The following is a 24,105-nucleotide window of genomic DNA, read 5'->3' on the forward strand; positions in this document are numbered from 1 at the left end:
GGGCAACGGGATCGGGGCGACGTGCGTTGGGGCGCCCCCGATCCAGATCGCGCGGGGGGGAGTGGGGATCGTGGGGGGTGGGTTAGGGTTTCGGGGGAGATAAGGGGAATGGGGGCGGCCGGTTGGGCCAATGGGGGAGGCCGACTGGGCTTGGCCTAGTGGCCAGCTGGGTCGGCCCAGCTCGGGAAGGCCCTTTTCCCTTTTTTTTCTTTTAGGTTTTGTTTTTCGTTATTCCCTTTTCTTTATATTTATTTTCTTTTAATTTACAATTTGTTTTAATTTTGTATAAAAATATATAATTAGCATCTGCTTTAGTGTTTCAACATACCCCAATGCCACAAAAGAGTTTGGTGACAAAAATAAAATATTTTAATATTTTATTAATTGTAAAAGGCATTTAACTAATTGTTTTTGCTATTGTTTAAAATATTTTTAGAGTATTAAACCTTTTCTAAAAATGTGGTTTCTCCACCATACTTACTTATGCATTATTTGGCTCACCCCGAACATTTTAGTTCTAATATTTGAAAACTTTTATTGTTTGCTTGATTTTGATTTTGAATTTAAATCGGTTTCGAACTAACGCGAGATTAGCATCAGTAATCGAGGTGACGTGGCATCATTAGCAGAGGTTCACTGTAGCTTAACTATCCGGGCGTCACAGGTGTGACCTTGGAGACTTGATAATCATTCGAGGAACATGAAGCATGAAGACTTTTGTTTTTACTGATTCATTTTCTCTTTATTGAGTCATAGGAAACACCGTACTGTTAAACGGGGTCGAAGAAATACTAAGGAAAAATTTCCGTGTGATGCTCAACTCAAAATCCTACACCTACCAATCCTTTCGAGTGAAGCCATTGGAAATCTCGCACAGTTCAGTCATATTCTTCTGTGACAGAGACGAAGTTCTTCTGGTCTCTGAGGAATTTGTTCTGACTGAAGAGTTAGGAATTCGCCAGTGCGGATTGCCTACAAAATGAGGAACGTGATAGCCCTGAGCAATTCGAACCTCAAATATTCCGACCGTTGCTGTGCTACGCGCCAGCTGTCCCAAAATATCTACCCACCTAATGGTCATATCAGTCAAGGGCATTTATGTCTTATCATGTCAGGCTGCTCCCCGGCTATAAATAGCCGCCCCCTACAACCACTAGTTGGTTGGCTGCTCCGAGAGAAACTTACACTTGTCATTTGAGAGCAACCCATCCTCCGAGGACTTTGAGTGAAAATCATCAAGTGAGGAAATCCCAAACCCAAACCTACAAAACCCCAAAGTGATTGAGCATCACTGAAAAGATTGATCCTGCGTGGATTCGATGCTTGTTTCCTTTGAAGATCGTGCTTCTTCCAGACAGTTAGGCGTCAAGGTCTAGAGCATCCAAGAGGAATTGTGGATCACCGAGTGACCGATTTTGTGAAGGTTCGGAAGTCACCTGAAGACTTACCACGAGTGATTGGGCGAGGTCTATGTGACTTTAGCTCAAGGAGAATACGGTGAGGACTGTGTGTCCGGGACTGGGTGTCCTCGAGTTTAAATACTCAGCCGCTCCAACCAGATGTACAACTAAGACAGCAGTTGGAACTGGTCTACCAAATCATTGTCTTCACCAAGCTAACTGGTTCTATCTCCTCAACTCTTTCATTTCCTCATGTATGTTGTTGTGTGCCTGTTCATATCTGTTTGAAGACATTGACTGAAGACTTTCTCAATTTCCTCAGTTCTATTTCTTCAGTCTGTCCGTCTTCTTCCTTGTGTTATCATGTGTTTACGCTTTCTGTACTCTGTGCTTGTCTTCATCTCATCATGATGACTATGCTTGTGTTTTGTTATGTTCCTTTCTGAGTACTTATTCCGCTGCAAGTAGTTCTTCATTTAGGAATTTCCTCACCAGCAAATTCCTCAATGAAGAATTCATAAAAATCACCTATTCACCCCCCTCTAGTCGATATAACGCACTTTCAAGGGGGCTAGGGTTACACAGAGTCGGTTACAGAGAAGGAAATCTACATATCTGAAATTCCCAAGCTTGCCTTCCACGCAAAGGAGAGTCCCGCCCGGATACGGGACGAAGTCTTCAATCTTGTATCTTCATAGTCCAACAATCCGGCATAAGTATATAGTCCAGCTGTCCGAGGACCCCCTAATCCAGGACTCCCTCAGTCGTCCCAAGTTCCGGCTCTTTGAAAATCTGCTCTTCGGCCGGCTTGTTCTTCTTCACCTTCTTGCTAGGCTTTGCTTTTCCGCTGCATAAGATCAAAATATCAGTGCAAATATAGAGAATTGAAATGAATACAGGATAAGCAAGTCATCATTACCCTGGAGCGGTCTTGAAAGCCGGCAAGTTGGACTGCATTGAGTCGCCGGAGGAAGGTGAAGTTTCCTAATAATTCGAGTCAGAAGAGTTGAGTGGTTGACGGGTGAGACCCGCCAAAGGATAAAAGGGATTTAAATCGTAGGTGACCTCGTTCTGACGCTTCCTTGGTGTATTGGGTAAGCTGGAGGAGAGTTCCGCGTCCTTGCTGGTCCGAGTCTGCCTCCGGCTCTCGTGAATCTGTCGCTTCAAAAGAAATTAAGGATCTTGATAGGCTAAGGGATGTGAAAATCTTACTTTCTGGGTTACTCTTCAGATTTTCTATCTTGGCAAAGGCTCAGAGTCGGAAGAAATGATAGTTACCTCTTCATCCTTTCCATGGCTTGTTCTCGTGTCCTCCTGATGATAATCAGTGTCAATAAGGTGGTTAAAAAAGGAGCCAAGAGAGTCAAGGGGTACCTCTGACTCAGAAATATCTTCTAGTCGAAGCAAGTCAGAGGCGGTGGCCTTCTTTCCCTTCTTCTTGGTGGCTTCTTTCCTGGCGGCTCTCTTGGCCTTCCTGGCTTTCTTTGCAGCCTCATGATCATATTTTGCTTTCCAAAATTTATCATCAGCCTATGAGAATCAACAAAGGTTGAGTACAGACAAACATCAAGGTTAAAGGTAATTTATTCAGGTTGGCGGCTTACCGCTGGAGCCGGGTTAGCTTCACAGATGGGGCTTAAGCCCGCCTTACCACAATCTGCTAGACTTCCATTTAAGAGTGACTTTGTCATGTCGTCCATGACGTGGTCATGTAAATCATCAGGACTATGCCGCGGAGGGTCATTCTTCTTGCCCGTGTAGGTGCACATCAAACCAGGATGTTGGCTTAATGGAATGATCCGTCAGGCAAGCCAAACACGGACCAAGCCGATACCAGTTAGTCCATCCCCCAAAAGAGCCTTGATTTTAGCCTTGGTGGGGGCAAGCATCTGGCGTTCGGCGGCTGTAATCTTGTAAGGAAGTTGATGATTGGACTCAGGATGTAGAGCACGAAAACCAGGCAGAGGGTTCTCATCAGCCGGAGAAGTGTCTTGGCAATAGAACCATGTCTGGTTCCAGTCTTTGGGATGACTTGGTGGGTTGGCATAAGGAAAAATTACGTCTCTCTAATGTTGGATTGAGACACTGCCAAGTTCCAAGCTTTGTCCATTGGCACACTCATTCTGGCAGTTCAAGTAAAATAACTCTTTGAAGAGTAGTAAGTTGGGCTCTTCTCCAAGATATACCTCACTAAACACTTGAAAATTGCAAATATTAGACATGGAATTGGGTCCGATGTCTTGAGGAGGAAGGTCAAAGAAGTGTAGGACGTCCCTGAAGAATTTTGAGCTAGGTGGTGAAAACCCCCGGTTCATATGATCAGTGAAGACAATGACCTCCCCCTCTTTGGGATGAGGCTTTTCCTCTGTCGGATCAGGAGCACGATATGACATAACTTCCTTCTTCGGCAGATAGCCGGTCTTCACAAAGTCATCAAGCATACTGTCTGTGACGATGGATTTGACCCACTTGCATGAAGTGGGTAGTTTGGGCGCCATTGTGATGAAAGCCTAAGAAAGAGTAAAAATTTCGGGTTCAAATTTAAGCCGGAGAAAAACATTACAGTGCATATTCAAGATGGCGCTTATAAAGGGGCCTAATGGTATAAGGCTAATTATGTCAGATTATTTAAGCCGCCATGAGCGCCATAAGCAGTTAAGTTATCTAAACCGCCATGCACTACAAAAAAAAGACACATCCGTGACATTTTGGGTCGAAAGAATTTTTTTTCTGTCATACATATGACACTTCTATGACGATAATTGTGACAAAACCCAGTATCATCATAGATGTGGTGGGCTCCTACTTCTATGACAAAAAGTCATGACAGAAAATGGGCTTTTCGTCCTGGGCGGGCCGGAGATGCAGCTGCATGACATTCTTTGGGCCGTCCATGACGGAAAAAACCGTGGTAGAAGCGAGGGCGAGGAAAATTTCGGGGAGTTCCCGGTTACGGTGGGTGGTCGGGGGCCGAGCGATGCGCGTTTCTCTCGTACACGTACGTGCGTGTGTGCGAGGTGTTGGCTCTAACTGAACCCAAGCGAGGCGTTGGGCTCTAACTGAACCCAAGCGATTGCACTTCAGGCTACGGGTTACTGAACCCGAGCGATCGATCGATGGCTGTTAACTGAACCCGGTCGAGCAATTCCTTCACTACTGCTGCTAACTGAAGCCGATCGATGTTGCCTCTCTGGATGAACAGTGAGCGTTGCGGGGGGGTTTGGATGAACAATGAGCGGTGGGAGTGGATGAACAGGACCCGTGGCGTTGCCTCTGGATGAACAGGACCCCGACCGATAGAGCCGGTTGGGGCTGGATGAACAGGACCCCGTGGAGGGCTGGATGAACAGTACGACCCCATGGAGGGCTGGATGAACAGGACGGCCCCGTGGAGGGCTGGATGAACAGTAGACGGTGGAGGGGTGGATGAACAGTAGCCCGTGGAGGGGTGGTTGAACAGTAGCCCGTGGAGAGGGGTGGTTGAACAGTAGCCGGTGGAGTAGCGCGCGGTGGAGGCTGGATGAACAGGAGCCCGTGGATGAACAGTTGCAGGTGGAGGCTGGAGGAGGTCGACGGTGGATGAACAGTATCCCGTGGAGGCTGGAGAAGGTCGACAGTGGAGATGAACAGTATCCCGTGGAGTCCCGTTTTGTGGTACGCCACACCCCTCCCGATGAACAGGACCCCCATTTCGACCGTAGCGCTCCAACACAAGTCCGTTTCGTCCGTTTTGCGGTACGCCACACCCCTCCCGATCAACAGGACCCCCGTTTCGACCGTAGGAGGTCCGTTTCGTCCGTTTTGTGGTACGCCACACCCCTCCCGATCAACAGGACCCCTGTTTCGACCGTAGGAGGTCCGTTTCCTCCGTTTTGTGGTACGCCAGACCCCTCCCGATCAACAGGACCCCGTTCCGAACGTAGGAGGTCCATTTCCTCCGTTCTGCGGTACCCAAGCCTCATTTCCATCGCCTGTTCCATCCAAGCCCTCCCGATGAACATGACGACGCATTCCGTTCCAACCCAGCCGGTTGGCTCCCCATGAACACGACGAGTACGATGTTTCTCCGTTCCGACCCCGCCATGTACACGAGCCCTGGTCGTACGTATATATGCGCGAGTATGCGTTCGAGACCCTGCCCGTATGTACACATACGTAGCCGTATTTTCTTTCTTGCACACTGGTCGCTGTACGTACGTGTACATGCTACGTGCGCGCCTCTACTACGACACGTGCGCACCTCTACTACGACACGTGCGCGCCTCTACTACGACCAGTATATATGTACGTACACGTTCGCGACCAGAATGACAAAGCTACGTATGCTTTGACCAGGTGGGTCCCGACTGTCAGGCACTTCCTTTTGTGCGAAGATGTAGCTGGTGGGTCCCAACGGTCAGGGGGCGAATCGTTTTTTTTTTCAGACGCACTTCCTTGCGTGCGAAGGTGTAGCTGGTGGGTCCCAGCAGTCAGGGAGTGAATTGTTTTGTTTTGTTTTTTGCCCGGACGCACTTCCTTGCGTGCGAAGGTGTAGCTGGTGGGTCCCAGCAGTCAGGGGGAAACATTTTTTTGCGAAATATGGTGGCCCGTCCGGTGGGTCACCGCTGTCAGGTGGAGGAATAATTATTTTGCATGTAATAAGGAGGCACTTCCTTGCTGCGGCCATGGACCCAGCTATCAGCCTCTCCACGTACAGTCCACGTCCGATGGAAGCCGTTCTTTGACCATGTTGACCACGCCGTGCCGAGAGAACCAGGGTGGTGGACGACGATGAGGCCTAGGAAGGGGACGACGCGGAGCCGGGGAAGACACGGTAGTGGATGCCCACGCATAGAGGAGTACGAGGGTTCACTGGTTCGCTGCGGTGTGAGGCTGTTGTCGCCGCAGAATAACAAGGGGTGTGGGTGAGTAGAGGGATGGCCTAGCCAGCGGTGGGAGTAGTAGGCGGCGGTGAGGCCTTCGCTGCATCGCATCCGGCCACGGGAGGCAGGAGCACGAGGCACGACTGGTGCTGGTTTGGGCGGCTGGAGCAAGAAGACCAGAGGTTGAAGAAGCACTACAGCCGTTGGATGGACATCGTACGGTCACTGGAGCTAGAATCGTGCATATTGAATAAGTTGACAAAGCCCTCCATCCCCGTCAACTTAGTAGGCCCACAAGTCAGCCTGCCACTATACTGGGTCCCAGCTAACAGGGGGAGTATTCATATTTTTGTGCGTAATAAGGAGGCACTTCCTTGCGTGCGAAGATATAGCTGGTGGGTCTGAGCTGTCAGCGGCGGTAACGTTTTTTTTGTGAAATACAGAGGCCCTTTCGGTGGGTCCCTGATGTCAGGTGAAGGAATCATTATTTTGTGCGTAATAAGGAGGCATTTCCTTGCATGCGGCCGTGGACCCAGCTGTCGGCCTCTCCACGTATAGTCCACTTCAGATGCATGTCGGTCGTTGACCATGTTGACCAGGCCACACCGAGAGCACCAGGGCGGTGGACGACGGCGAGGCCTAGGAAGGGAACGACACAGAGGCAGGGAAGACTCGATAGTTGTTTCCCACGCAGACGGGAGTACGACTGTACGAGGGTTTACTGGTTCGTCTGCCGTTGCCGGAGAATAATAGCAGGTGTGGGTGAGTAGAGGGATGGCTAGGCCAGCGATGGGAGTACGGTGAGGCCTGCGCGGCAGCACAGCCGGCCGCAGGGAGGAGGGAGCAAGCAGTCCCGCCGGTGCTTGTTTGAGCGGCTGGAGCATGAAGAGCAGAGATTGAAGAAGCACGACGTCCGTTGGATGGACATCCAACAGTCACTGCTCGCGTGTGTTGACTAAGTTGACAGGGTGTTGCGTGTGCGTCAACCTTTTTTTATGAAATCATACGCGTCAACCTGTAGTAGGCGCACAAGTCAGCCTCAAATCTGTGGAAAACAGCAGATAGCCCATCTGCCATTATGTCTAATAATGTACAACCCATTTGCTAATTCTTAAGAATTTTTTTGGAGCCCATCTTCTTTTTGTTAGCATTACACCCCATATTGTGGCCACGGTTAAAAAGTATACGAAATTTTGCATATTTCGGTGCGGTCAACTGTTTTTAATCCAGAAATATCGATTCACATTCAAACTATTTTGAAAAATAATTTATATAAATATAAAATCCAAATAATTGTCCATGCATAAAAACCAATGGAATTTAAAATCTTGTAATGAAAAAAATTGAAACTAATTCCTGGTTTGATGTGTTTTAAAAATGTACAGCCCATTTCTGGGCAAACCGAATGAAACTCTCCTCGTCTTGAAAGAATTGCAGCCCAGCAGGGCCGATAAAGCAAGTAGGCCTTGTTTGGGTATTTCTTTAAAAAAATAGAATTGGGCTAGCCATTTTCAGCAAGAAAAAAACACAACTAGACTCATGATGTGGTAAACATAAATAAAACCCTGGCTAGATGGGCCACGGCCCCCGCACAGCCCCGTTGTTACCCTGATCCGTCGCTAAAACTAGTATAAATAACAACTGCTTGTTCCTCAAAAAAAAAACTACGTGACCTGCTGGGTCCCTGGTGTCAGCCACTCATAGTGTAATTCTCTCGTTTATTGACTATGTTGACAATGGCGTGAGCCCTAGATGTCCAACCATTAGGAGGAACCATATTTTTGGGCTTGTAATACAGAGGCACTTGCTTGCGTACTGCCATGACGCTGGTGGGTCCCTAATGTCATCCTCTCCACGTACAGTCATCTCCTTGTTCCTCTCGGTTGTTGACGATGTTGACAATGCAAGAGGGCGGCGCACTGCGTACGGCGAGCGAACCAAGGCCGCAAGGCGGAGGACGACGGCGAGGCCTCGAACGAAACGAACAGGAGCCGTGGAAGATGCACCGGTCCAGTCGCAGGTGGAGGGGAGTACGAGGGTTGACTGGTTCGGGTGCGGGTGCGTGTTGGGGCTGATGTCGGCGGAGAATAACAGGACGTGTGGGGGAATAGAGGGAGGGACTGGCCAACATTGGAGGGTACGTACGGTAGGGCGGCAGAGGCGCAGCCAGCCATGGGATGCGGGAGCAGGCGGAGCCGACGGGGTGGTTCGGTTTGGGCGGCTGGAGGAAGAAGACAAGAGATAGAAGATACACGACAAATGTTGGATGTCAATCCAACGGATGGGTAGAATCGTTTGTTGACTGGCTAGGCTATTTCCTCGCGGGTGCCAAATGTCAGAATCCAAATCTGTCACGTTCATGCAACCTTTCCTATGAAAATTTACAGCCCATTTGATGTGCTAGTTCGAAATAAGTTTGTGGGTGCTGGTGGGGGCTAATCACTTAGCTTCTGTAATGCACAGTGAGCTCAAGCAGCCGGCGAGAGTGATGTTATGTCCCTTGGTTGGGATTTGTTACAATATTTCACTCTAAAATAAACGAATGGCAAGCCATGCCTTGTTTCAAAGAAAATATGACAGTCACAGCCGAGTTGAAAAGGGCAGGAGCATCTAACTCCAGCTTACAAACTGTACAAAAGCACGAGGGTTAATTGTTCATCAGGTTTACAAAAAAAACCAGGTTGAAAAGGGCAACAACATCTAACTCCAGCACTGTTTTCGGCAGTCACAGTCAAATGGATCGGTCAGGTCCATAGAATGAACATCCTGGGTCATAAAATTTACTGGATTATGACCACAATATGTTGTAAATAGAAGCCCGACACGTTCAGATGCTCTTTTGCCCACCTGAAACTCCTTTTTTTGCTCTTCGACATACCCATCCGTCAAAACCATGCTGCTGATAAACTTAAGCCTGATGGACAATAGTAACCTCCCATTCAGCAGGAAGAATGTGAAAAATCTAGTGTTTGCACGGTTGGCTACATATCGGTCTAGCGTTATTGTCTTCAATCGAATCTCATGAGAAGTGAGAAAATCCTGATGCTTACGAATCCACCGATTGATTATAACTTTCTTACCCCATCCTGTTGCCTAAATAGACATGAAGTTTGAAAACAGTTAAGGTCTAAAAAAAGAGTGTCGAAAGAGCAACAGCTGAACGGTTAATTCTAGTCCACTATATGCGGGCTTCCAATGTGCGTGTGAAATTATCACCTTTATATACAACTTCTCCAGACATGGAAAGCATTGCAGCAAGCCAATAATCTTGTTCAGATCAAAACTAATCATTTGGATATATATAAGATCTTGACAGAATCCAGCACCATTGATAGGCCATCCATGGAGAAACTCTTCATTGAGCATATAACATAATATTAGTACAAAATGTGTACTCCAAGATGATATATAACTTATGGGCAGGAATTTAAAATTCAGCTTATGGTTACAAGTGTAGATGATAATATAAAGTACCTGAAGAATTGTGGAGCCAAACACCATATTGAAATGAGCATAGAGATCATGTATTACACCCAAGGTCTCCAGTTTAGGCGCAGAGAGGACGGTTATTTGCAACGGTGAATAACTAGAATCAAGGATCAACCTTTGAAGTGAAGGGGCATCTTGGATGATGAGCTGCCTTCCGTCAAAAGAAATTCCAATTCTTACAAGGTTAGGCAACTTTTGGAGACAACCGATTCTAACTGTGAAAACAAGCACCAAGCACTCCAGGGCAGGGCAACTGGAGTGGATGATGTTGTGCAATGAGGCCTCCAATATACGAACCCGCACAAGTGAAAGTTTCTTGAGAAATGGGAGTTGAAGGTTTAGTACCAGATTGTCTCGTAGGTAGCACAGCGCAAAGGTGGCAGTGTGGAGAGAGGAGGAAAACCGCGAGATGGACATCGGTGCTCATGGCACAAGTTCATGGTGTTCGGTATGTGGTATGTGATTTCCAGGGGAATAGTAGAACTCAAGAAGTTGTAGTTCTGTGAATTCGGGGGATTTTAGCCAGGCGTCCACCATGCAGGGCATGGTATGCTTGCTCAGGTAGCATGACGGGATACAGAGGCTTTGAACAGAGCCCTGGTGGGAGGAGATGATGGCTCTAGGGATTTCAACATCATTGAAGAGAGATAGCTGACGACAGTCGAGATTAAGGGGCATGGCGCGCCATAGAGGGCGCCACCGAATTGAGAGGACTTGGGTGCGGCAGCAATCCTTGGTGGGGAGAAGCGAGATGATCTCCCCAAGTACCGCGTTTGGGAGATCGCTGATGCGGTCCACCCGAGATTCTACGGTTCCTGGGATCCGGTAGGGGCGGGGTCACCGCTTCTCCCCGCGCTGCCGGGTGCGGGATCTACAACACGCGTCGCCGCTGGCAGGAGCCTCATCTTCTTGGCGTTGGGGTCAGCCGACTCCATTTTCCTCGAGGGCGTCGCGTCGCGCTCACGGATTTGAGCAGAGTAACGAATGACGAGCCTAGTTATAGTGCGAGTGAAGAAGAAGGGGAGCTGAGGTTTTTTTGTAGTAGTGAGGAAGAAGGGGAGCTGGGGTTTTCTGTAGGAGTGAGGTGAGGAGGAAGAAGAGCACCCAGGTTTTTTTGGGGGCGGTGTGCTGGGTGTGGGTAGCGCCTCTCATTCAGTAAATATAGGGCTTTTGAATTGATTTTACTATTTACTAGTGTGGATGGGCTGTTTTGTCTTGGGCCTAGAGAAACAATTACTACTAGTACAGTGGAGACACTCTACAGCTACCCAGCAAAACAATTACTACTAGTACAGTGGAGACACTCTACCGCTTCTGGCTCCTCCTAGGTCATTGAAATGTCTCCCTCTATTGAATGTCATTATACTTTTGTTCACCGACATGCGGGCCATGCAGCGCGCGGGCCCAAATGCCATCCACCAAATTAGAAGGCAGTATGCAGGCGAAGAGTCACCCCGGTCATAGCTCGGCAGTAACGAGCCATCGTATCACAACCCCCCCCCACCCGTAGTCTAAGTTTGACGGACGAAGCAACCATCATTTCACTCTTCGCTGAATCCCCTTCTCCCTCACCGTCTTCAAGAAAGGCAACACTCGCATCTGCCACTATTCTTCTCTACCAACGAAGGGAAGGTAAGCGGATCCGTGATGTTGGTATATTTTCATTCAGAGAAAAAAAAAGAACTTTTGCAAAGCAGTAACCGATCCTGACTCTCTTTTTTGTTTCATTCTCATAGCGATTGTGTTTTCCTTTCAGTGGTCTCCTATTATTCGTCAGTTTCATGATGGACCAAGGAGAACCAGGCAAAGATCTGCTGATATAGGAGCAGACGCGGGAGGCTGATCCCCACGAGACAGAGAGCTCCAAGAAGATGGAGGCAGCCACCGAGCTGACCCCAAATACGCTCACGGCCACTACTGAGATGGTCAACGCCCCGTTTGAGGTTACAGCCCCATGGCACTGCAGGAGCAGTTTTCCCCCTTCGAGGATGTGCCCCCCCCTGCTGAGCTGCCCAAGGTGATTTTCTTCTTTGCCGATCTCGATTGTGGTTTTTCATCTAAGTATGTGGTGATTAATAATGCAAAATTTTATTAGCTTCGATGCCATGTTATACATAGTGGTTTAAATAACTTGTGTTTCTTATACTGAAAAGTAATTCAGAATTTGTTTATGTTTCAATTAGAACCTTGATGCAGACAAGGATTGTGTGGTTGTACATGTCACTCGCTATGAGGCGGATGACCTGAATATATGCACTGGGAAAACAGAGTTCTTAGGCTGTTGGATCCTGGAAGCGATTTGCGGTTATACCAATGAAGAGTTGTATTCCAGCCTCACTATTGTTAGGTGTGTTGTCCAGGGTGTACTGAAGCACAAGAAGTTCAAAGCTACTCCTTCATTTGTGAGGCATACTGTTCTTGTCAAGCTTACGTAGGAAGATGACGTGGCATGCCTTCACAAACAAGTTTATCAGTGGCAAGGCCACAAGGTTGTCTTCATGAAGGTTCATAGGATTGAGCTGTTGTGGGACGTCCTCGATGATGTTCATGGCAAGGTCCGTCTTGTGTCCAGCCCAAATTAGATCGAGGCATGAAATAGTTGCCCCAGCTAGTGTTTAATAGTAGTTTGGATTGTGTCTAATTATCTGAACCTTGCCTGTTATCGACCCCTCTAGGGCTAGTACTCTGTTTGAATCCGTCTATGGGAACTGCTGCTACTTTTGTGTGCCCGTGAATCATGTGAGAACCATCGTAATTGTTGCCGAAACAGATGCGTCATCACTAGTTTTTTCATGAATATGGCATGGTAAGACATAAGTTGTCACGGTTTATCATACGAGCAGTGTGTGTTTTGATGAAATAGAGCACTCTTTCGAGAACTGTGCACCGACATATACATAAGTACTTGTAAACACTGTTGGTGCTACCCCACTAGTAAGCGGTTGTGCAAAGCACGGCACATTGGCTCATCTCGCTTCAACACTAGGCTATCGACCAGCTAACAATCAACAATCTGCTGTCTGACATATAAGCAACTATGTATCTTATTATAGTGGTTCATGCAGTTAATTGAGGCCACAATGTAATAAATTCCAAACATTCACATGCTAGTCCAGCGCTCATGTGGAACACTCACATTAAACTCGTCTTCATAAAAAACTTGAAAAGCATAAGTTAAGCAATTTTATACATCTCAATGATTCATAGAACATAACAAACATATACTAGTTCACAGCAAAAGACAAAGTTGTGAGAAGGTTTACAAATCAGGAAAAAACAAGCAAGGCTTCTCTGAGCAAAGGGCCTCCCGGCAGGCTTAAATTTCCTGGAGTTCACTCTGGTTTTTTCTTGTTGCCACCATACAGGGTTAGGTCCTCTGATTCCAGAATAACCAATTATAATTGTGGTCTCAGCTGGAATGCTGAACTGAACCATGCAGTGTACTGACCAGTTGAAATGCTTGTGCATTCCACTAAATTTAAGCACCATTATTTGCAGAAATAAGCTGACCACAATGCCTCTTGTCCGTGCACCTGTCCAAAAACCACCGTGCAGCCGTGCCAGCTAGTCCTCAGTCCGTGGATGAACTGGTAGAAAGTGCATTCCGGACTAGGATGCAGTTGTTTTTGCTCGTCCTTGCACTGCAATAAAGAAGTGAAACATACGAATCAACTTCTTTTAGATTGCGTTGGTCATTCTACCTTAGTTACTACCAATGTAGGAATACCTTGAAGACTGGAGGTTAGACGACTGCAACGAGGGATAGCCATCTCATTTTGCGCAGTTGTACTAAAACTGAGGTGTGTGCTTTTGATTGCGCGGATAGAAACAATACTGAGACAGACATCCCGAAATGATATGGAGACAGACATCCCTGTTTGCGCAAATACGAAATACGGTTATTTAAACATTGACAGATATTTGCAGTGGTGTATGATTAACAACATCTATTGTGTTATAATTGGCACTAGATTGACAGTATGAAGAGTCCTTAAGTAAGTAGCATGACATCACATCAACAATGCCACTAGATTAACATGCAGAACAATAGCATTAGTATTACTGTCATGAGAGTAGCACATGGTCAGTAAATGTGCTATCAAATTTGTGCAGTTCCACTGGGATGAAGCAATGTTAGCGGTGTGAGAGTTAAGTGTAACTGCAAAAACACAATTCATGGGAAATAAAACAAGATGGAAGCACTTCATAAAATGGTGGTGGCATTGCTTCAATTTATCGACGGCACTAGACCATTACTTATAGTGACATTAGGTGGCATTGCTTAATGCTTCATGTGATTTTACATTAACGGTAGCGATATGGGCGTAGGGACAACAGGGGCATAAAGTGGTGAGGCAGATGTGGCTGCCGAGAGCGGCAAACACTCAGGCAGCATGTCTGCATTTGTCCCATTTTTTATCTCCTCGGCGACATTTTCCTATGTGAGCACAGGAAATCTAGACCTGCTCATTCTCATTTGCATTGTCCCCCAACACCCATCACTTTCTTTCGTTTTTCAACCAAGAGATAGGTCCACTTCCCCCCACCCTTTGCCATCCACCATGCTTTCTTCGTCTTTTCAACCAAGAGACCGGTTGGGTAGCCAGTATCTACTACTTTCCCCCTTTCCTCTTAGAACCAAGTCCTAGATTCATGCTACAGCTTTCCCACTTTCTTCCCTGTTTGAACCAACTCTTAGAGTCGACTGTATGAACTAGCTTTACCTCTAATAATAGTAAAAGTCTAGGTGGCTTTGGAACAGCGGTCGGAAGTAGAAAAAGATCCACACAAAGGGAGCTAGGGCTATAGAGCAAGGCAGGTTTTGAAGGAATATATACCTGAGGGTCGTCGGCATGTGGCAAAGACGGCGTCGGGAGGCCGCATCTTGGCCACAATACCGCAGGGAGGAAGAAGGGGTCGGAGGCACTCCCGAGCCGGTGCTCTCTCGGAGAGAACGGCACGACTGCCGATCGGTACATGCGGGCAGCCATTGGTCTCCTCCCTCGCCGCCCACGACAGCGTGAACGATGCACCTACACCCCTGCCCCGGTCGAGGTTGTCCGGCCGGATTTGTGACCAGCCGTGAGCTGCGAGAGAATGTGGCCACCTATGTCTTGCTTAGATCTGGAGAGCACGAGAGAGTGAACGAGAGGAACCCTAGTAAAGCAAGCGCTAAGGCTCCTGCTTTTATATATAGTGGAGTGATTTTGTTGTACCGGCTTCAAAAAAATTGCGCTCCTACGTGTACCCGCGAGTGGGTGTGAGAGAACTAGTGCATGCGTGCACCGCTTCTCTTCGTGAGAGTACAATATTCTATGCCCAAAGAACGTTCGCCACAAGAGTAATAGTATAAGTGTGTGACGTGTGAGCTAAAATAAAATGTGTGCGACGTCTTTTGTTTTTTAGAAGTTCTGAGGGTAGGGTGTGAAGAGCACATATGTGCGTGACGTCTACCTGCAGATAGACGGTGGGTGCGACGTGCGAGTCTGCGAGAGGACTCGGGAGAGTCGTGACTCGTGAGGGTGCGTGTGTGTGAGAGGGGGGGCACGTACCAATGCAATGCATGTGTCTGTAAATCATTATCCGACAAACATTCGCCACAAGCCTTTTCCTGACGAACGTCGTAAGAACCGTTAGATCGGCATCCGACAGTGTCAGTTTTGTCATGTCATTTAACAGAACAGACACTCCTCCTACACATAAATCTTTCACGTGAGTGTTAGCAACTGTTGTATGCTCTCTCCATTCCGAAATGCAGTGCATATAGCTTTATTGAAAATTCGAATCTCGCAAACTTTTACCGAGTTTTCGTGTACCAAATTGCACATGTAGAATACCCTGTATATATCATTTCATTCATCTTCGAGAGGTAACTATAAAGATGGGGGAGGAGTCTACAAAATAAGACCATCATATCACCTGCATCAATTTCAACCATCCTTTGGTGTCGAGGAATATCATAGGAACTCTATATGATATGATTTTTATATGATTTTTTCCTTTAGAGCCAATTGGTTCATAGGAATAGATTCATATACTCCACATTTCAAAGGAAATAAACATGATATCATTTCTATAGCTTTAGAGCCACTTGGTTCAAATGAATGGATTCCTATACTCCCTTAATTTCAAAGGAAAATAAACATTAGCATATATTCAATAGAAAAGTTCCTATGATCTGAACCAAATTACATATCTTTTCTAATCCCTCCTCATAGGAATTGAGATACATGTCATCTCTAGATTCAATATAAAAGTTCCTATGATGTGAACCAAATGACATCTCCTTTCCAATCCCTACTCATAGGAATTGAGATGCTCCATGTCATCTCTTTCCCTACAACTTCCATGTATACATCTTCTATTCCTAAATAGATAGTACAACCCACTAGTAGCTTTTTTCAAAACATGCAACTATGGCACAAGAACTATATAGTGTGCCAATAACTTTGAAAGATGGTCGCTGGATGAAGCTAATCTGACAGTGCAGAGATGGCGAATCCGAGCACTACTGGCCGTTGGATATCATCAACATTCCACCAGATCTGTCACATGTACAATTTAGAAGACTCCATGGTTGAACTTAAGCATAATGCACAAACCTCAAAACACAAGCACTTCTCCTTTGTTCTAAATCTTCTGTATCATAATTGTTTTTTTTCTAAATGAATTGCCATTATTTGTTTTTTTACTTTATGCTTTACAATGCACAACCCCATGAATCTTACCATTTTTATAAAACTAATTGATTTTGAATGAGATGAACTATAAGAACTAAACGAACATCTACATCATGCATATATGACTCAAAGCTTTACATGCTATAGTGTGTATTTATTCATAATTTGGTTTCAAAATCTCATGCGTTCAATGCATCATTGCCTTTCGGTCGAACCTACGTCCACAATTTTTTGTACGTACTATATCTCCACTGGTCCCCGAACCCAAAATGTTGCCTCGTTCCCGTAAAACCAAGCGGCCCACACATGCGTCGACTCGAACCCGTTTACTACGACGTGGCCCCGCATGCCGTAGTACTCCTACAAACCCTACTGCCGCACTCATCATCGGTTTTCTTCAAGAGGACGAGGGAGAAACCGATTTGTAGTGGAGGCGCTTTAAAAAAAAAGGATATGTAGTGGAGACCCCTACCCTAGGGTGCCCTAGGTAGCTGTTGCATGCATCATTGTTTTCTCTTTTCTTTATGCTCTTGCACCCTAGAGTGAAATGATGGTTGCTTCGTCCGTCCAGCTTAATGCGGGAAAGGTGGGGCTTTGTGATTTGACCCCTCTTCGCTCATTTTCTACTACTGCGGCGCTACGACCGGGGTGCCTCCAGTTCCAACCACTGCTCCGAACTGTAATTTGGTGCATCACACGTGGAACAAGACGGTGGATGAGCCACATGTCGGCCAAAGGGGTCCTGTTAAGTGTGTCGCCATTTTGTGTGTTGACTGACCCTGCTTGAGTTGCTACGCCAACACGACAGGAGCAGCCTACCACTTGGTTTTTCTCCTTGGTGAATCCCGACTATATTGATCTAAAAAGATACGTGCTGAACTACCCTCTCCGTCTCGGTTTTTTATTTTTAGGCGTCTCGGTTAATAGGGCGTGCACGTAGTTCTAGGTCATCCATTTCACTAACTAAATATGAGTTACTATGTCACAAAAAGTACTACTATATCATTGGATTCTTAAGCGGATGTAGTTGTATTTAAAAGTCGAGGGTAGGGCTTTTCCTGCGCAGTAGGTGGGGCAGTTCCGCCTAGTCGATTCGATAGAGACGCGAGAAGACGAGGAGTAGGCTGCTGCAAACGTAGGGCTGTGTGATTTGACAGCGAGTTACTGCTGGACAGGTGGGGCCCCGTGATTTGACTTGCCATTTTCATTTTAACTGTGGTGCTACGACCAGCGTGAGTCTCCCAATTCCTGACCACCTCCATACAGGTGCCTCTCCCAATGATCCACCATGTAGTTGAGGCTGGCTCTTGCATGAGAGCCCACTTCTCCACTTTTTCCTTGCCTCTTTCCTCCACACATGCAAAAATGCCATGTAAAGCAGGCTTATAGCCCACTATTGTAGTACTTACTTACTCCTACAGGTGCTAAGCTTGCCACATCGGCATAAAGTCTGATGTGGCAAGTTTGGTGACCTAAGGAAGAAATGGTGCTAAGTGCGTGTACCTAGGTGAAAAGACAATTTTAAGTCTATAGCTAATTAAATGAAGCAAACTTAGCAACACCATTTCATTGGAAAAGGTCACTCCTTGGCAAATGCAATAAATATAGTACTCCATGTGTCCCATAATATAAGAACATTTTTGGCACTACACTAGTGTAAAGAACATTCTTATATTATGGGACGGAGGGAGTACGAAGAAAGAGATAGAAAGGAGCAAAATAAATAAATACACTTATAGCCAACCTTATAGCCAACCTTGTTGTAGTACGAGTGACTAAGTGATGAGTATGTATGACATGCCAACATCACATAGCCTAACGCACCATGTTAAATCTCCAAGGGCGCGACTGCGTGAGCGATGTGACGGTCGTGGTAGGCGCGACCATGATACGGGCTGTTGGCAGCCCTTGGATCTGAGATCAAACGGTCGCATGCTAAGTTGCTGAAAATTTGCAGAATAACCCTCCAGGATAGGATATTCACCCATAGGTCTAGAATCACGCCATGCAACCGTTCAATCTCAGATCCAAGGGCTCTCGGAAACCCGTATCATCGGAGAATGGAAAGCCACTACCCTGTCGTTCGCACGCTGGCAGTTCGCTCCTACTCGTCCCCGCACATCCTTTAATACTATGGCGATTCGCTCCTAGTCGTCTCGTCCATTCGCATTACGACAGTTCCACTAATCCTAACCCTCCTCCCAAATCCATGGCGTCCCAAATCTCCACGATCGGCGGTGAGTACAAGGTTAGAACCATGACCGGCGATGAGTTCGACGTCATCTACACTCGTTCTTCCACGACGGTGAAAGGATGCCTTTCTCGCTTCAGATGCATGTTCGAAGACTCAGATGATGAGTGGGTCGCTGGGCTAGATGTTGAGTACACCATAGTCCTGGGACGACAGAAGGATCTAAAGGACGAAGAGAGGAAGAAGCCCGCCATGATCCAGGTTTGCGTGCATGACTTATGCTTGGTCTACCACATATGCCATGCCGACGTTGAATGCCTGGATTTTAAGAACTTCCTCCAGAGCAACCTAGTCAAATTTGTTACTGTAGACTTTGGTAACGACAAAGAAGTCCTGCGTCGGATAGGCCTCGTTGTAGGCAACCCCTTCGACCTCCAGAAGAATCGGCTGCTGCCCTCCGGTGGCCAGCCTTCAATGCTGACCCTGGCAGGAGCCATGGTTCATCCTTCGTACGGTAAACTAGAGAAACCTCATTACACGTTTCATCATCATGCATGGCAGCGGAATGTACTAGATATAGACCACATCCACTACGCTGCAATGGATGGCTACCTTTGTTTCAATATCTACAAGGGTTGGATGAAGAGCAAGAGCCAAGTGTGCGGTTCAAGCAAAGAAGTATCGGCCAAGAGGAAGAGGGACAAGGACGAAGTCGAGGACGTGGACGAGGACTCCTCCGAGTGAGTAAGGTGTCAGTGTCGTTGCTCACGGTGGTTCTAATGCAGTGTCTATCGGATTAGTTGCATAGTTTAATTTCAGGTGTGCTTAGTTTAATTTGAGGGGTGTGTTGTGCTGAGCCCCAGCAGAACTATGTTATGTTTCTTCTTGTTACTTTAACTCCTCAGTATGATACATACCACTAGTATTTCTTTGATAGAATTTAGCACCCCAATTAAGCATGTACTAGCTTTTTTAATAGTACTATATGCATTAATTGGCGACGAGCGCTCTCTATATGTACCACCTTTTTTTAATTTCAATTTTTGCTCCATGGCGCAATCCATCGATAGTACTGCTCTACAAAAGTATACATTTTTAAAAGGCTGGAGTACTGTTCATCACATATATAGCCAGTTAAATTCTCAACCTAGAACGACGTGCATGCCATGTAATAAACCGATATGGAGGAAGTATAGTAAAAATGAGGTGATTTTACCGAGCGATCAGCGGGGGAGCATGGCCTGTCATGCGGTCCCACGTGTCATGATGTACCAAGGCGATGCGCGTGTCCCTCTTCAGGCAGAAGCAATACTACGTGGTTTGAGATGATGGCGAACCGAAGTGTGAAATAATGATTGCTTCGTCCGTCTGGGAAGGTGCGGCATTGTGATTTGACGTCTCATTGCTCATTACTACTACTGGGCCGGTACAAGTGGGGTGCGTCCCCCCTGCTGTTCTGCACTGTTTTTTGGTGCTTGAAACGTCGACCCGGTTGCTATATGTCCCACATGTCGGCGACAGCAAGTACAGAATTCATGAAGGGGAGCATCGACGGAGGAGTATACTACAGAATTCATGAAAGGGAGCGACTTAGTTTTGGAAAAATCTGTTTTTACGGAGTACGTACCCACTAGGGTTTATAGGGCTCATCTAAAAACATTTGTTTTTCCGTTTGATAAGTCTCAAGTCTACCATATTAGTAGTAGTACCATTACATGTTGGATTTCGAGGTGCGTTAGATCACCCGACGCAAGCAGTGTCAAGAGGAAACTAACCAATGCATGTACAAGTTCATGGAAATTTAGTGGTCATTCATGCATTCGTTCTAATTAATGCCTCGGTAAACATAACTTCTTGAGAAAAACAAGCGTACTAATTACTTGTGCAAACTACGAAATTAATTCGACCACTCACCGTCTACCTTGGTTGGAGAGATTTTGAAATTGAGCCATAAACTGGAAAGGAGGGAGTAGTAACTTTTGTCTCGATTACTATTTGTGGCCTTGTATAGATGCAAAATGTATTTTTGTATAGTGGCCTTGTATAAGTAAATGGAGGGAGTACTAACCAAGGTACGTAGTAGGGACGAGGAGTAAACGGAGGGAGTAGTACTCCCTCTGTCCAGGTGTGTAAGTCATCTTATGAAAACCAAATAATCCGAAAACACTTAGGCGCGGTGCATTAAATTCTACCTCGTTTCTTGTTTCTTGACATATCAACCAATAAGAGATGTGGGGTGTGCATGCTTTTAATGACTTGAGACTACCAAACACGACATGAAGTGGTTAGTTCATTGCATGCAATGCTATTAATTAGCAAATGGACATTAAGTTCTCTCATTTTCTCCTCCTCCTTGGTCACGGTGCACAACCTAAGATGACTTACTCACCTAGACGGAGGGAGTAAAATTTTCTCCTCGTGCTGTGAGCCACCACGCGCGTGGGCGAGGGAGTGGGCGTAAGGCATACAGTAGTAGGAGTACTACTACTACTCGTAAGCAAGCTTCACCTCATCCTGCGAGCCACCGCGCCCGTGGGCGGGGGAGACAGCGTACTAAGCAAGCTTCTCCTCGTTCTGCGAGTTGACAGGACACATCAAAAGTACTCCAGTGTATAGAGCCTTGCCTCTAAGGTAGGCCCCACATGGTTTGCCTCTTTTTTAACATAACACGTCAAGTCGCAATTTGTTTGTTCACCCGTGGTAGATGATCCTCCCTCCACCAAGTGGACAACCAGTGCACGTGCCAAATTACCACGTGGGCTGCCTTTTTCGTACAGAAATGAGCTCCACCGTGTACCCACGCGGGTGTGGTTGGGAAAGAGACGGGAGTACGTGCGCCGCGCGTGCACCTCTTCTCTTCGTGCACGTCCCCCACCTACGTAGTCTGTGTGAGAGAGATACAAACCTAGACATAATGCGCCATCCATCCCCATGCCTCCGCCCAATCCGACCACCAATCACCACCACGCCCCACTCCTCCTCACCTTATCTCTCATCTTTCTCCCTCCATTTTTATATACAAGGGGCCACTATCAAAATTACAATTTGTAGATATACAAGGCCACTAACACTAATCGATGCAATATTAATGGTGTTTGCCTCGTGGTACTAGCAAAGGAGGACATTAATTATCCCTTGCATGCATGCGGGAGTTTGTAAAAAATGCATCTTGATGTTCCATGCAATGCACGAGCATCCTGCTAGTCCATGAAAACAACACATGGCAAAATTCGACGGCGAATGATGGATTTGAATCTGTTGGGAGGGGATGTTTGAGATCTTGCCCGGGGTAGCCAAAATATTGGCGACCCTTTTGTCCACCGGTGCCTTTGCCACCGATGAACGAGGAATGGCTCGGGTGCTCATGCTATCATGCATCCTCCAGCGCGCATGTTGGAGACGAGCTCGCACGAGCTGTGTTTTTTTGTCCCACAATGCCGCCCGAACCGCCCGCAGACCGACCGGCGACCCGCAAATTACGCCATCCAACCGAACGAAATTCACGCAAACACGTAGACAAACTGATATTTCATATAAACAACGATGGAAATCATATAAAATACCAGATTTTCATACAAACATGACGGATTTCATTACATTCAAATGAACTATGCGGTGCTAGTTCTGGACAGCACATGTATATAATACCTGGCCTAAATGGTCGCCCGCCGATCAATTTGTGTTCCTCATGTCCGGCAGCACAATCACCGGACTGCCGGGAGCCCCGTAGGTATATGCTTCAGCGCAAAGGACGGCTCGCTTCCCCACTGCCCAACTGATATCATTGGCTGGTGCCGAAGATGATGGTGGCCGGCACCGGTTCGAGTTCATCACCGGCCACTACTTCGCCATGGCCGGCACCGGCTCGAGTTCATCCTAACATTCCCCTCTTCCGTGGATCCCATGCGGGGTCGACAAAGGTCCTCGCAACAAAAGGATCCAGCAAGACACCTGCTGTGTACGCCGGCGTCGCCTCCGCGGTGGCCTTCATGGGACCCAAGCAGCAGCGGCCTCCCGTGTTCTACTTCTCCTCGATGATGGCGGCGGACGCAGAGGCACTGGCCACCGACTCGTCGCTCTCCGCGCACCCGGCTTCTGTCGCTGCTTGCATGGCGCGGCCGATGGCATGGGAGTCTCGGCCATAGAAACGGGAGACGCGATATGAGGCGGCGGCGTGGACGGCAGCAACGACGCCTGTGCACCGCTCCTCGTCGAGCTGGCCTAGAGCGGCGAGTTGCTAAAGCGTGCGCCAGCTTGGGGCAGCAACTGGCTCCATCGGGTGAGGGGAGGGAGGTGGATCAGCGAGCTGCATAGCTCGTATCCGGCGGGCTACCCAGCCGGCTTAGATGCGGAATAACTACTCTTCGTAAGACATTGTAAGAGTGGACAAAATGGTGGAGGAGATAGGGGAGCGGCAGAGGTGTGCGATTCTTGGCCGGCGTTTGGCCTCGTTTAAATAGGATATTAAATAGACGATGGACAAGAGGAGCTCGGCCGACGTTGCGTTTAACACCGGCCCGGTCATGAACGGACGTGTGTCCAGAGTGGGTTTCTCGGCTTCCACACGGGCGGGTTTCATGGAGGCGTTTGAATGCGGCACGGAGGCGTGTTCAGCCGGGCGTGTAGCGAGTGGCGCCCTCGACTCTGACCTAGGACACCGTGCCGTTCTTCCATTGACGTGTGGGCTCTTTGGGTGCATGGCCTGCATGTCAGTGAGCCAATGCAGGCAGCGCACGGCAGAGGAACCTTTGGTGGGCCAGGGCGGTCAGAAGCGGGCATTTCATAAACCGATGGTTGTTCATTGAGTGTGATGTCATCTTTTTCATGTAGATAAGCCTACTATGTTGATAGCCCGTTCGATACGTTGTGATTCATAAAGACCGCTGCAAACATCAATGTTCTGCTTATCACAGATAAGATTGATTAATACCTGTAACAATGCATGTCCTTAACAAAGGGTGCATGCACGTATAGGTTGAGCGTGTGTCTTGCATCGTGTGCCGTGTGCATCCAGGCGTGCGAGTGTTGCGTGCGTGCAAGGGTACGTTTTAGTGTTGCATACATGGGTGCATATGTGCGTGTGTTCGTGAGTGCATGTGTACGTGTCAGTGTTGCACGCCAGCATGCGTGCGTGTGTACGTGTCAGTGTTGCACGCCTGCATGCGTGCGTGTCTTGCGTGCGTGCATGTGTACGTTATGTGTACGTGTCAGTGTTGCACGCCTGCATGCGTGCGTGCGTGTCTTGCGTGTGTGCATGTGTACGTGCGGGGTGAAGCTACACGTCAGTTGATTGACTTTTTCATCTCTGGTCATTAGATTTTCCAGCCGTTGGATACGAAATCAAGGGCCTCCAGTTTATCATCAAACTCCACCCCCCCTAAGCCGCCAGCCACCACCGGCCGAACTGCCAGGCCCCGCCGCTCGCGGCCGGCCCGCTGCCACGCCGGCCCGCCCTCCCCGAAACCACTCCCCACCGCTAGTCT

Source organism: Triticum dicoccoides, chromosome 5B (assembly GCF_002162155.2).
Source record: "Triticum dicoccoides isolate Atlit2015 ecotype Zavitan chromosome 5B, WEW_v2.0, whole genome shotgun sequence".
Lineage (NCBI taxonomy): Eukaryota > Viridiplantae > Streptophyta > Magnoliopsida > Poales > Poaceae > Triticum > Triticum dicoccoides.